At 50.6% G+C, this 11,093-nt stretch overlaps 1 long non-coding RNA gene across 1 annotated transcript; it reads left to right on the top strand.

The window, feature by feature from the left end:
- Window positions 1-94: 94 nt before the first annotated feature.
- LOC118643418 lies at window positions 95-10,724 on the top strand. The gene is made up of 3 exons (XR_004961988.1): window positions 95-819; window positions 4,790-5,071; window positions 10,496-10,724. It is a non-coding gene; the product is annotated as an uncharacterized LOC118643418 (long non-coding RNA).
- The last annotated feature ends 369 nt before the right edge of the window (window positions 10,725-11,093 follow it).

Below are 11,093 nucleotides of genomic sequence, written 5' to 3' on the forward strand. Positions count from 1 at the left end.
GCGTCGGCGTGGTGACGTCACAAGGACACGCCGCCGTCGCCGAGAATGACGCATGAGGCGTCACGAACGTCCCGTCGTTGTCCCCGGAAGTGATGCTACGCCGGCCCAGACTGGTGTGTGAGATGGCTGGATGCGACCGGGCGCCTCTCGGGGCGGCCCCACGCGCTCCCTAGTACCCGTGGGACCCTCGGCCAGCCCCAGAGATCCTCCACGTCCCCTTTTCGCTGCCCGCGGCTTTTCTGGAACGACACACTGCCTCCCACCGCCTCCCGACGCCAGGCTCGCGCAGGCGTCCGCCAGCGCCCTCCGGCGGCAACCCTGCAAACTGTAACCTGAAATGCATTGACACGTGTTGGGAGAGAGGGTTAGGGAGGAAGCCTAGGTGATGTCAGGTTTCCACACTGATGACGGAGATCTTAACCAAGACAGGTCGTGTGGGAGGAGCTCCCACACCCCGGTCCTCGAGAGAACCTGCAGGGACAGCTCCCGGGACGGGACTGAGCTCCGCGGTGGTGACTGCACCTGCCCGCAACTTCCGCTTCTGCTCTCGAATGTACTTCCTCCATCTTCCTCCGTGCGGAAACCTCCATGGGGCTGCCTGGGGCTGCCCGTACAGAATTAGTCTTCCTCCCGACCCCCAAATAAATCTTTTTTGCTGAATGAACACCTGGCCGACTTTTTATTTATGTCCAGCATATTTGGGGCTCATCGGGAGCCAGAGACGACTCCCCCATAGCTCCAGGGCTGGGGAGCCAACAGGTGTGGCGCCCACAGGCCCATCTAAGTTCCCTTTTTTCTCCACGGCTCGGGAGCCAAAGGGTAAGTGTTCTCCTGGATCCAGCTTCTGCTTGTTGTGTTCTGAAGCTCTCCAGGCTTTATTCGGGTTCTGATTAGAGTTTTCGGGGGGTTTGTGTCTTTTTTTTTGTTTTTTGTTTTCTGTTCAAGGGCTTGTTTGTTTGGGCTCTCCTTTGACACTTTGTCTGGACCCGTAGGGGATCAGGCTGTTTCTTGGGACTGGTTCATTTATTCCAGCTGCAGTCTGCTCCTATCTGGAACCAGACTGCCCCACTGAAACCGTGTCATTCAGCCATTGGCCAGGTGGGGAGGAGAGACTGCTGGTCCAAGACATGACCTCTACCTGACCCTCCTGCTGGACCCACCAGTGGGGAGATTGTTTGCTTCACACCTCCCTGGAAACTGTTGAAACAAGCCAGCCTCCATCCCTTGCCTCCTGCCATATGCCAGGTCCTGGGATGTTACCTGTACCTGGGAATAGTTAGGAGTACTGTAAGTACTCTGTCTTGACCTATATAGTTGTCTAGCACCTGCTAAGTGGTGCCAGGATCCACTCATCTGGCCCACGCCCAAGGCACCAGTCAGTGTATGAGTTTCTTTTAATACATTTTACCGGTTGTCAGACAAGTAACAGCTTCTTCCTCCTTCCTCTGTCTTTCCCTGACCTTTGCTTACAGAGGTAGATTTCCAGTCTCAGGGCCTTTCCCTAGGTCTGTCTGCACTGACACCAGGCTCTTTGAAGAGTAGGCTGTCTCTACAGAACTGGCTGTTCAGCTGTCGGCTGACCTTTCAGTGACCAGGCTGTTCTAAGGTGAGGCTATTCTCAGTGAGACTGGCCAGTACTGAGCCTGCAGGGCTATTTAGGACCATTGCTCTAGAGAAAAATGTGAAAAATGGAGTCTCAGAATATTTTCAAGCTGTCCCTCCTACATGGACTCTGGCTGAATTTATGTTTAAAAACCATGGTCCTGCCCTGGCCGGTTTGGCTCAGCGGTTAGAGCGTCGGCCTGCGGTCCAGAGAGACCGGGTACGGTTCCCACTAGGGCACGTACCTCGGTTGCAGTTTGTCCCCGGCCCTGGTTGGGTCGTGCAGGTGGCAGCCACTCGATGTGTCCCTTTCACGTCGATTTTCTCTCTTTTCCTCTCTTTCCCACTTTATCTGAACAAAAAAAAATGGAAAAAATGTCCTCGGCTGAGGATGAAAAAAAAACAAAAAAACATGGTTTCCCTGGCTGGTTTGGCTCAGCAGTTGGAGCGTTGGCCTGTGGACCAGAGAGTCTCAGGTTTGGTTTCCACCAGGGGCACGTACCAAATAATAAAATAAAATAAAAATAAATAAAAACTACGGTCCCTACTCGTGTGTATTTTTTAACTAAATGGACAACATGACCAAAAGTGATTTGGACTATCAGTAGTTATCACGGGAAACCTTTGAGATTCCCAAACTTACTTTTCTTAACACCGAATTGGACAGTCATAGTTCTGAAATTACCAAAACGAAATGAAACACCTGTTTTGAGTGGCATTTTGAGGCTTCCGGGCATAACGAGGGATCCGAAGTTGCCTGTTTGCGAAATAAAGTTTCACAATTAACTGAGGCCAAAAAACTTAATGAGAAGATGGCTTTGGAAGCCTCCTGTTTGTTGCCTCCGATGCGGGCTCGCCTCCCCCCTGGACCCACCTTGCTCAGGCTCCATCTCTGGAGCCATCTGGCTTCCTCTCCAGCTTCTTCCCCTCCCACTCCAGCTCCACCTCTGGTACCGTTCTCAGCTGAACCTTCCCTCACTCCCTCCTCTGTACCTATCAGTACTGGGCCTTTTAGAAGTAGGCCCTCTGCCTGGCCGGTTTGGCTCAGAGGTTGAGCGTTGACTCTTGCACCAAGAGGTCACTGGTTCGATTCCCGGTCAGGGCACATGCCCAGATTGTAGGCCAAATCCCCAGTGGGGGGCATGCAGGAGGTAGCCAATTGATGGTCTCTCTCCCTTCCTCTCTCTCAAAGCAATAAAGAATAAAAATTATTTTTAAAAAGAAGTAAGCCCTCTGCCTGGCTGGTTTGGCTCAGAGGTTGAGCGTCAACCTATGCACCGAAAGGTCGATGGTTCGATTCCCAGTTGGGGCACATGCCCATGTTGTAGGCTCAATCCTCAGTAGGGAGCATGAAGGATCATGCAGCCGATCAATGTTTCTCTCTCATTGATGTTTCTATCTCTCCCTCTCCCTCTCTTTCTCCCTTCCTTTCTCTCTAAAAATCAATAAAAACATTTAAATTAAATTAGCCCTGGCCAGTTTGACTCAGCAGTTAGAGCATCGGCCTGCGGACCAGAGAGTCCCGGGTTCAGTTCCTGCTAAGAGCACATACCTCGGTTGTGGTTTCTCCCTGGCTCCGGTTGGGGTCATGTGGGTGGTGACCACTCGATGTGTCTCTCTCACATCAATATTTCTCTCTCTCCCTCCTGCTCTATCTCAAGATAGATGCAAAAATGTCCTCTGGTGAGGTTTAAAAAATTTAAATTACCCCTAGCCCGTTTGGCTCGGTGGTTAGAGCGTTGGCCTGCAGTCCAGAGAGACCCAGGTTCGGTTCCTGCTAAGGGCACATACCTTGGTTGCAGTTTGTCCCTGGCCCTGGTTGGGTCGTGCGGGTGGCAGCCACTTGATGTGTCCCTTTCACATCGATGTTTCTCTCTCTCCCTCTCCCTCTCTTTCTTTCTCTCTCCCTCCCTCCCTCCCACTCTATCTGAACAAAAAATGGGGGAAAAAAAAGTCCACGGGTGAGGATAAAAAAAAAAAAAATTAAGCTCTCTGAGGATCCTAATAAAGCCCAAGTTTCCTTTGTTCCCTGACTCATGCTGACTTGTGAGCCCTAGTAGGGCCTTCCCTAAGGTGAGTGAGGATCCTCACAGATTTGCTGAAGCGTTTGACATGGTTATTCAAACCTACCAACCTGGGTTCTCTACTTTTTAAAAATACATAGATGTTTTTATTGATTTTTTAGAGAGAGAGGAAGGGAGAAAGAGATAAAAACATCGATATGAGACAGAAACATCCATCGGCTGCCTCCTGCACACCCCTCACTGGGGATCGAGCCCAAAACCCAGGCACGTGCCCTGACTGGGAATCGAACCATCTCAGCCAGGGGATGACGCTCAGTCCACTGAGCCACGCTGGCTGGGCCTGGCTTCTCTGCTTTGTATCAGCTTCAGCTATGCTTGCTGGTCCGTGACAGCAGGCTCGGCACTGGATGAGACTTGCTTGATAGGAACTTCCCGAAAGCGGTTTTTGGCAAAAGGATAGAAAACGGGCTGGGCATCTCCATCCTTTACAACGGCCTTTTCAAAGCCTGTTGATTAGAGCAAAATTCACATTTGCTCCCGAAATTTAGATGAATCTATGACTTATAATTAACTTGATTGTAAGGAAAACACTGGTCTTTCCTCAGATGTTGAATTCAGTCAAGTAGCCTTTACCTCTGTGTTTGTTAAAAGCTGAAATAAGTGTCCAGCCAGTGTGGCTCCATGGTTGAGTGTCATCCCTGCACCGAGAGGTTGCTGGTTTGATTCCCAGTCAGGGCACATGTCCAGGTTGCGGGCCAAATCCTCGGTGGGTGGCACGCAGGAGGCGGCCCATTGATGTTCTCTCTCATCGATGTTTCTGTCTCCCTCTCCCTTTCTCTCTAAAATAAATAAAGAAAATTTTTTTAAAATAAAGCTGAAATAAGTCCTTACTCATTTAATTATAAGGACCAGGATCAAATAGGATATCCACTCTCATTTGGTTAATTTGGCAAATAAACTTGCTAGTGCCCCAGATGAGCCACCTAGAAATAAGACCATTAGGATTTTAAGCTATAGGTCTCCATGCCCTCTTTCTTTTTTTAGGTATGTTTTCACTTATGTATTTATGTATTTTTTAGAGAGAGGAAGGAAGAGGGAGAGATGGAAACATTGATGAGAGAGAAACATTGATTGATTAGCTGCCTCCTCTTTGCTCCCTACAGGGGATCGAGCCTCAACCTGGGCATGCGCCCTGACCTGGAATTGAACCAGCCACCTCTTGGTGGGTGGGTTGATGCTCAAACGCCGAGCCGCACCGCCTGGGCCATGCCCTCTGTCTTCTTCATGGTTTACCCCTGTGAATTGTAGCCATCGTGGCCTCCCGGAGTCATGCAGTCCGCTCGGGGCGACAAGCGGGCTCTGCCCGAGTTCTCCCTCCTCGCTGTCCATCCTGAAAGCTCTCCAAGGAGCAAGCTGGAGCAACCATTTCCACGTGCTGGAAACAGGTGGGTTGTTTCTGAAGTCCAGGTTGGAAGAAGTGGCTCGGAGACATGGATATAAAAAGTTGGATCCCGGGTAGGGGGACGGGTTGGGGAGAAGGGGGTCTGGGGGGGTGGTTAAGGGAGAAACATCTGTAACAAAAATAAATTAATGAAAATTGGGGAAAAATTATAATTAAATAAATGATGTTAACCACAAAGGTAAAAAAAAAATAAATTTAAAAAAAGTTGGATCCCGCCCGTGTGGCTCAGTGGATTGAGCGTCTTCCCATGGACTGAGAGGGCCCAGTTCGATTCCCAGTCAGGGCACATGCCTGGGTTGCAGGCTGCATCCCTAGTGGGCGTGAGCAGGAGGCAGCCGATGGATGTTTCTGTCTTACATCAATGTTTCTCTCTCTCTCTCCCTTCCTCTCTCTCTAAAAAATCAATAAAAACATATTTTTTAAAAAAGTTGGATCCCATCCTGGCCAGTGTGGGGCAGTGGTTAGAGTGTGGGCCCACGCACTGAAGGGTCTTGGTTTTGATTCTCTGTCAAGGGCACATTACTGGGTTGCGGGTTCAATCTCCCACCCCAATCCAGGCATGTGTAGGAGGCAGCCAATCAGTATGTCCCTCTCACATCCATGTTTCTCTCTCTCTCTCCCCCGCTCTCTTCCTCCCTTCCTTCTACTCTCTTTAAAAATCAATGGAAGCCCGGCCAGGGTGGCTCAGTGGTTGAGCGTCGACCCTGCACCAAGGGGTCGCCAGTTCAATTCCTGGTCAGGGCACATGCCCAGGTTGTGGGCCCGATCCCCAGTGGGGGGCATGCAGGAGGCGGCGAATTGATGTTCTCTCTCATTGATGTTTCTCTCTTTCTCTTCCTCTCCCTTCCTCTCTCTCTCTAAAATCAATAAAGAAAAAAAAAAATTTTTTTTTTAATTAAAAAAAAAAAAATCAATGGAAAAAGCCCTGGCCGGTTTGGCTCAGCAGTTAGAGCATCGGCCTGCGGTCCAGAGAGACCTGGGTTCGGATCCTGTGAAGGGCACATACCTCGGTTGCAGTTTGTCCCCGGCCCTGGTTGGGTTGTGCAGGTGGCAGCCACTCGATGTGTCCCTTTCACATTGATGTTTCTCTCTCTCTCTCTCCCCCTCCCCCTCAATCTGAACAAAAAATGGAAAAATGTCCTCGGATGAGGATAAAAAATAATTATAATAATAAATAAAAATCAATGGAAAAAGCCCTGGCAGGTTTGGCTCAGCAGTTAGAGCGTTGGCCTGCAGTCCCGAGAGACCTGGGTTCGGTTCCCGCTAAGGGCATGTGTCTCAGTTGCAGTTTGTCCCCGGCCCTGGTTGGGTTGTACGGGTGGCAGCCACTCGATGTGTCTCTTTCACATTGATGTTCCTCTCTCTCTCTCTCCCTTCCACTCTTTCTGAACAAGAAAATGGAAAGGTGTCCTCAGGTGAGGATAAAAAAAAAAAAAATCAATGGAAGAAATATTCTCAGGTGAGGATTAACAAGACAAAAAAGAGTCGGATCCCTACCTCATACCATGTACAAAGATGACCTCTAGATAGGTTAAAGCTATAAACACAAATAGTAAAGTCACAAAGCCAATAAAAAAGATATAGGGATATGTTTTGTATGCTTTGGGTGTGTAAGGATTGCTCAAGACCAAAACAACACACACAACAACCTGGAGGAAAAAATAACAGTTCTGACGTTAGCGAAAGTCAGGATTTCCTGTCAGCAAAGGGCACTATTGGCAATGTTGGCACATGTGTAACATGGGAACTGGTCAGCGACGTGCCTAGAACTGCTGGACACGGCACCCACTAAGCATACGTGGTGGCATAAGTTAAACAACTAAAATTTAAAAGGCAGTTTCTCGCCCTGGCCAGTTTGGCTCAGCGTTGACCTGCGGACCAGAGAGTCCCGGGTTCGGTTCCCGCTAGGGGCATGTACCATGAAAAAAAAAAATGCAGTTTCTCAGTTACACCAGCCACATTTCAAGTCCTTGGTGCCCACATCAACGGGCCTCGGCTGAGGCTCGAGTTGTGTTCGCCACAAGGCTGTGCTGACGTCGGAACCCTGGTACTGGCGAGGGTGACCTTACTGGGAAATAGGGGTCTTTGCAGGTGTAATTAAATTAAGATGAGGTCATAACTGCTCCGAGTGGGCCCTGATCCAGTGAGTGGTGTCTTTATAAGAGAAAGGACATTTGGACACAGAGACAGAGGAGATACTCCGAGGAGAAGACCATTGGCAGACATCCTTGGACGCTGGAGCACTGAGTCCACAAGCCAAGGACCCAGCGCTCGTCGGCAGCTGCAGAAGGTGGACAGAGGCACCGACAGCTTTTCTGCAGAGCCTCCAGCAGGACCCAGCCCGGCCGCCTGGGAGCAACGGTCCCGTGGTTTTAAGCCCCTTCGTTTGTGGTCACTTGTTTCAGCAGCCAGCACAACCTAGACAAGACCATCCCCATCATTCCAGAAAGTCTTTTTGGACAGCGCTGGCCCAGAATATTCATGGAGCTCTTGAAAATCAAGAGGAAAGGTCATAGCAATAGGAAAATGTGCAGAGGGCCCGAAAAAGCGGTTTGTACCAGGGGGCGTTAAAGTGACTCATGAGAAGAGGAAGCCGTGCCCAACCTCTCCATTATTAGAAAAAAGCAAATGGAAATAAAACTGGGTTTCTAGCCTTGGCCAGTTTGGCTCAGCAGTTAGAGTGTCAGCCCTCAGAACAGAGGGTCACAGGTTTGATTCTTGGTCAAGGGCTTGTACCTGGGTTGCAGGTTTGATCCCAGCCCCTGTCAGGGTCATGCAGGAGGCAACCAATTAATGTGTCCCTCTCACATCGATGTTTCTTTCTTTCTTTCCCTCCCTCCCTCCCACTCTATCTGAAAATGGAAAAATATTCTCTGGTGAGGATTTAAAGAAAAAAGAAGAAACATTGAGATAATAGTGCAGCTGCCTGTGTCCTTCCCAGGGTGAAGACAAGGACTTGTGGAGGAGGGACACACTGGGATATTGTGCAGCGGCTGGAAACAAACTATTTGTGTGCACTGCGACATTGTTGCCTCTCAGAGATGTGGCAAGGAGGGAAAATAACCAGATCAGTAACAGGATGTCAAGGTAAATGATAAAACATGAATGTAAGGGCGCATCAGAATGGTCACCGATAAGGGAGAAGGGACCAGCAGGGGAGAACCTGTCAGACTGGACTCCAAGTGGGCAGAACACACTGGGCAGAGGAAGGAGGCAGTGTGAGGTGGGGAGGGGGACCCCATCCCAGGCGCAGAGCCCTGTAACAACACTTGTCCACGGCTAAGCTGGGAAGTTGGGGCAATATCACCGCCCACCACACCCTGCCTGGGAGTCCAGGCAAACGCCCTGTGTCCTGTGAGACAGGACGGAGTGGAAATCACATCCCTCAGATTTAGCGTCAGAAAAAAAGAGAACAAGATGTGTAGTAACATCCCTACCAATGAGGAACGCACACCGGAAAGACAGCCGGAAAACAGACAAAAATATTAACCGGGTATTTCATGCTGAGCTAAATGGAGTTAGAAAAACGGTAGCCCTGGCCGGTTTGGCTCAGCGGTTGGAGTGTTGGCCTAAGGACCAGAGAGTCCCGGGTTCGGTTCCCGCTAGGGGCACATACCAAAAGAAAAAGAAAAACGGTAAAAGTCACAAAAGAACACCTGCATCAGAAATGGGGAACGTTTTTTTGCTCAGATTACTGGAAAAAGTAAAGATTTAAAAAGACCGCTGGTAAACTTAGAAATAAAAGGACAGCCCAGCCCGGGCCGGAGCCTCTCTCACTCAGCCAAGTGGGGCCTTGGAGCCTGATACATAACATTTGAAATACACACTTCAGTGTCCACAAGTAAAGTTTTATGAAGAATACAGCCATACTTGTTTACATATCGTCTGACTGCTATCTAGCTATGAGGGATCATTTGAGTTTCAACAGAAACCATTTACTCTGGTTGTTAAAGAAAAAGTTTGCTGACTTCTGATCTTGGATCTCGGAGCGTCAGCCCGCGGTCCAGAGAGACCCGGGTTCGGTTCCCGCTAAGGGCATGTACCTCGGTTGCAGTTTGTCTCCGGCCCTGGTTGGGTCGTGTGGGTGATGGCCACTCGATATGTCCCTTTCATGTCGATGTTTCTCTCTGTCTCCCTCTCACTCTATCGGAACAAAAAATGGAAAGGTGTCCTCGGGTGAGGATAAAAAGCAAAGCAAAGCAGGGGAAGCCAGAGAGGAGGCTGCAGAGACAACCTTGGAGCCCCTGACTTGGAAACTTAGTAACATGGGCACCCCTGGATCCCACTGGAAAGTGAGAGTCAGGATGGCAGGTGGATGGGGAAAGATGGTTTTTCCATCGTCTCTGTTTCTGACCTGGCAGAGAAAATGTACAAGCACAAGGTGGAGCTAGAGAAAAGGTATTTGAGGTCTGTGTGTGCCACCTTTCGTGTGGTACTGCCACCCTGGTGTGCTGGCAGCCACAGCCTCCCCCAGCCTCCCACCTGGCACGAGCAGGTCCCTTGGCATCAGGAAGCCACCAGAAGCGATGACAGTGGGAACAGCACAGGCACAGGAGCGGGAAGCCGCTTAGAGACCCAGAACGTTCCAGCAGGAGGATGGACAGGTGACCCGTCCCTCCTTGCTTTGCTCCATCGGGAGCCTGACATCCAGGCAGGAATGACCTGAGTCACAAGCAGAGATGGAGTTAACTTCAGGGCCCCCAACTCCCAGGGCACATGCTGTCTGGGGAAGAGAACTTACAAGGCCCACAGTCCAGGGACCAATGGCCATAGGGGTCACTGGGTGCCACTGTTTCTCAGAGGGAAGCCGGGGCCTCAGGGAAGAGGCTGTGCCCCGTGTACCCCTGGCAGTGTGGCCCCTGCTTGGGAGGTTCAGACAGCTGTGTCTACACTAGTGCTCCGGGCTGTGGGCGTCCCTCCCAGGAGCCCCACTTTCTGAACACGCAGGGCAGGATGGCGTGCCCAAGAGGGGCGCCCCCCCCACACAGAGAGCCTCTGTCTCCCCTTTGCTGGGCCCTCAGGTGACGTCAACCCGCTGTCCTGGTGAGCGGACCTCCCCTGTGTGCTCGTCAGCTTCCGTGGTGACCAGTGTGTTTTTTTTTTTTTTTTTTTTTTTTTTTTTATCCTCACCGGAGGACATTTTTCCTTTTTTTTTTTTTTTTTTGTTCAGGTAGAGTGGGAGGGAGAGAGAGGAACAAAGAGAGAGAGAGAAACATCGATGTGAAAGGAACACATCGAGTGGCTGCCACCCACACAACCGACCAGGGCCGGGGACAAACTGCAACCGAGGTACGTGCCCTTAGCGGGAACCGAACCCGGGTCTCTCAGGACCGCAGGCCGACGCTCTAACCGCTGAGCCAAACCGGCCAGGGCAACCAGTGTGTTTTGTTCCGTGTTCGTCTCCCAGGTCACGAAGAAGCCCACCCTTTGCCATCTGGAAGTGAGAACAGACCACGTTTGCAGAACTGCCCGCCGTCACCCACAGCAACACCTCTCCTTCCCGCAGGACGGAGGGACCCGCCTCAGGGAGGGACAGTGACCTGCACGGCCACCCCCCTCGAGACGGAGCCCTTTCCACCTCTGGCTCCGAGGCCATGAGTGCTCACTTCGGGTCCTTTCCCGTCTGGCGACCTTTGGCCCACCGGGACTTCCCCATGGCCTGGGTCCATTTTGTTTAATGGACTCTGGACTCTTTTATTATTATTATTTTAAAAATATATTTTATTGCTCTGGCCGGTTTGGCTCAGCAGTTAGAGCGTTGGCCTGCGGTCTGGAGAGACCCAGGTTCGGTTCCCGCTAAGGGCATGTACCTCGGTTGCAGTTTGTCCCCGGCCCTGGTTGTCGTGCGGGTGGCAGCCACTCGATGTGTCCCTTTCACGTCGATGTTTCTCTCTCTCTCTCTTCCTCCCACTCTATCTGGAAAAAAAAAAAAAAGGAAAAATGTCCTCGGGTGAGGATAAAAAAAAATATATATATATACATTTTATTGATTTTTTAGAGAGAGA

This window comes from Molossus molossus, unplaced genomic scaffold (assembly GCF_014108415.1).
Source record: "Molossus molossus isolate mMolMol1 unplaced genomic scaffold, mMolMol1.p scaffold_m16_p_35, whole genome shotgun sequence".
Lineage (NCBI taxonomy): Eukaryota > Metazoa > Chordata > Mammalia > Chiroptera > Molossidae > Molossus > Molossus molossus.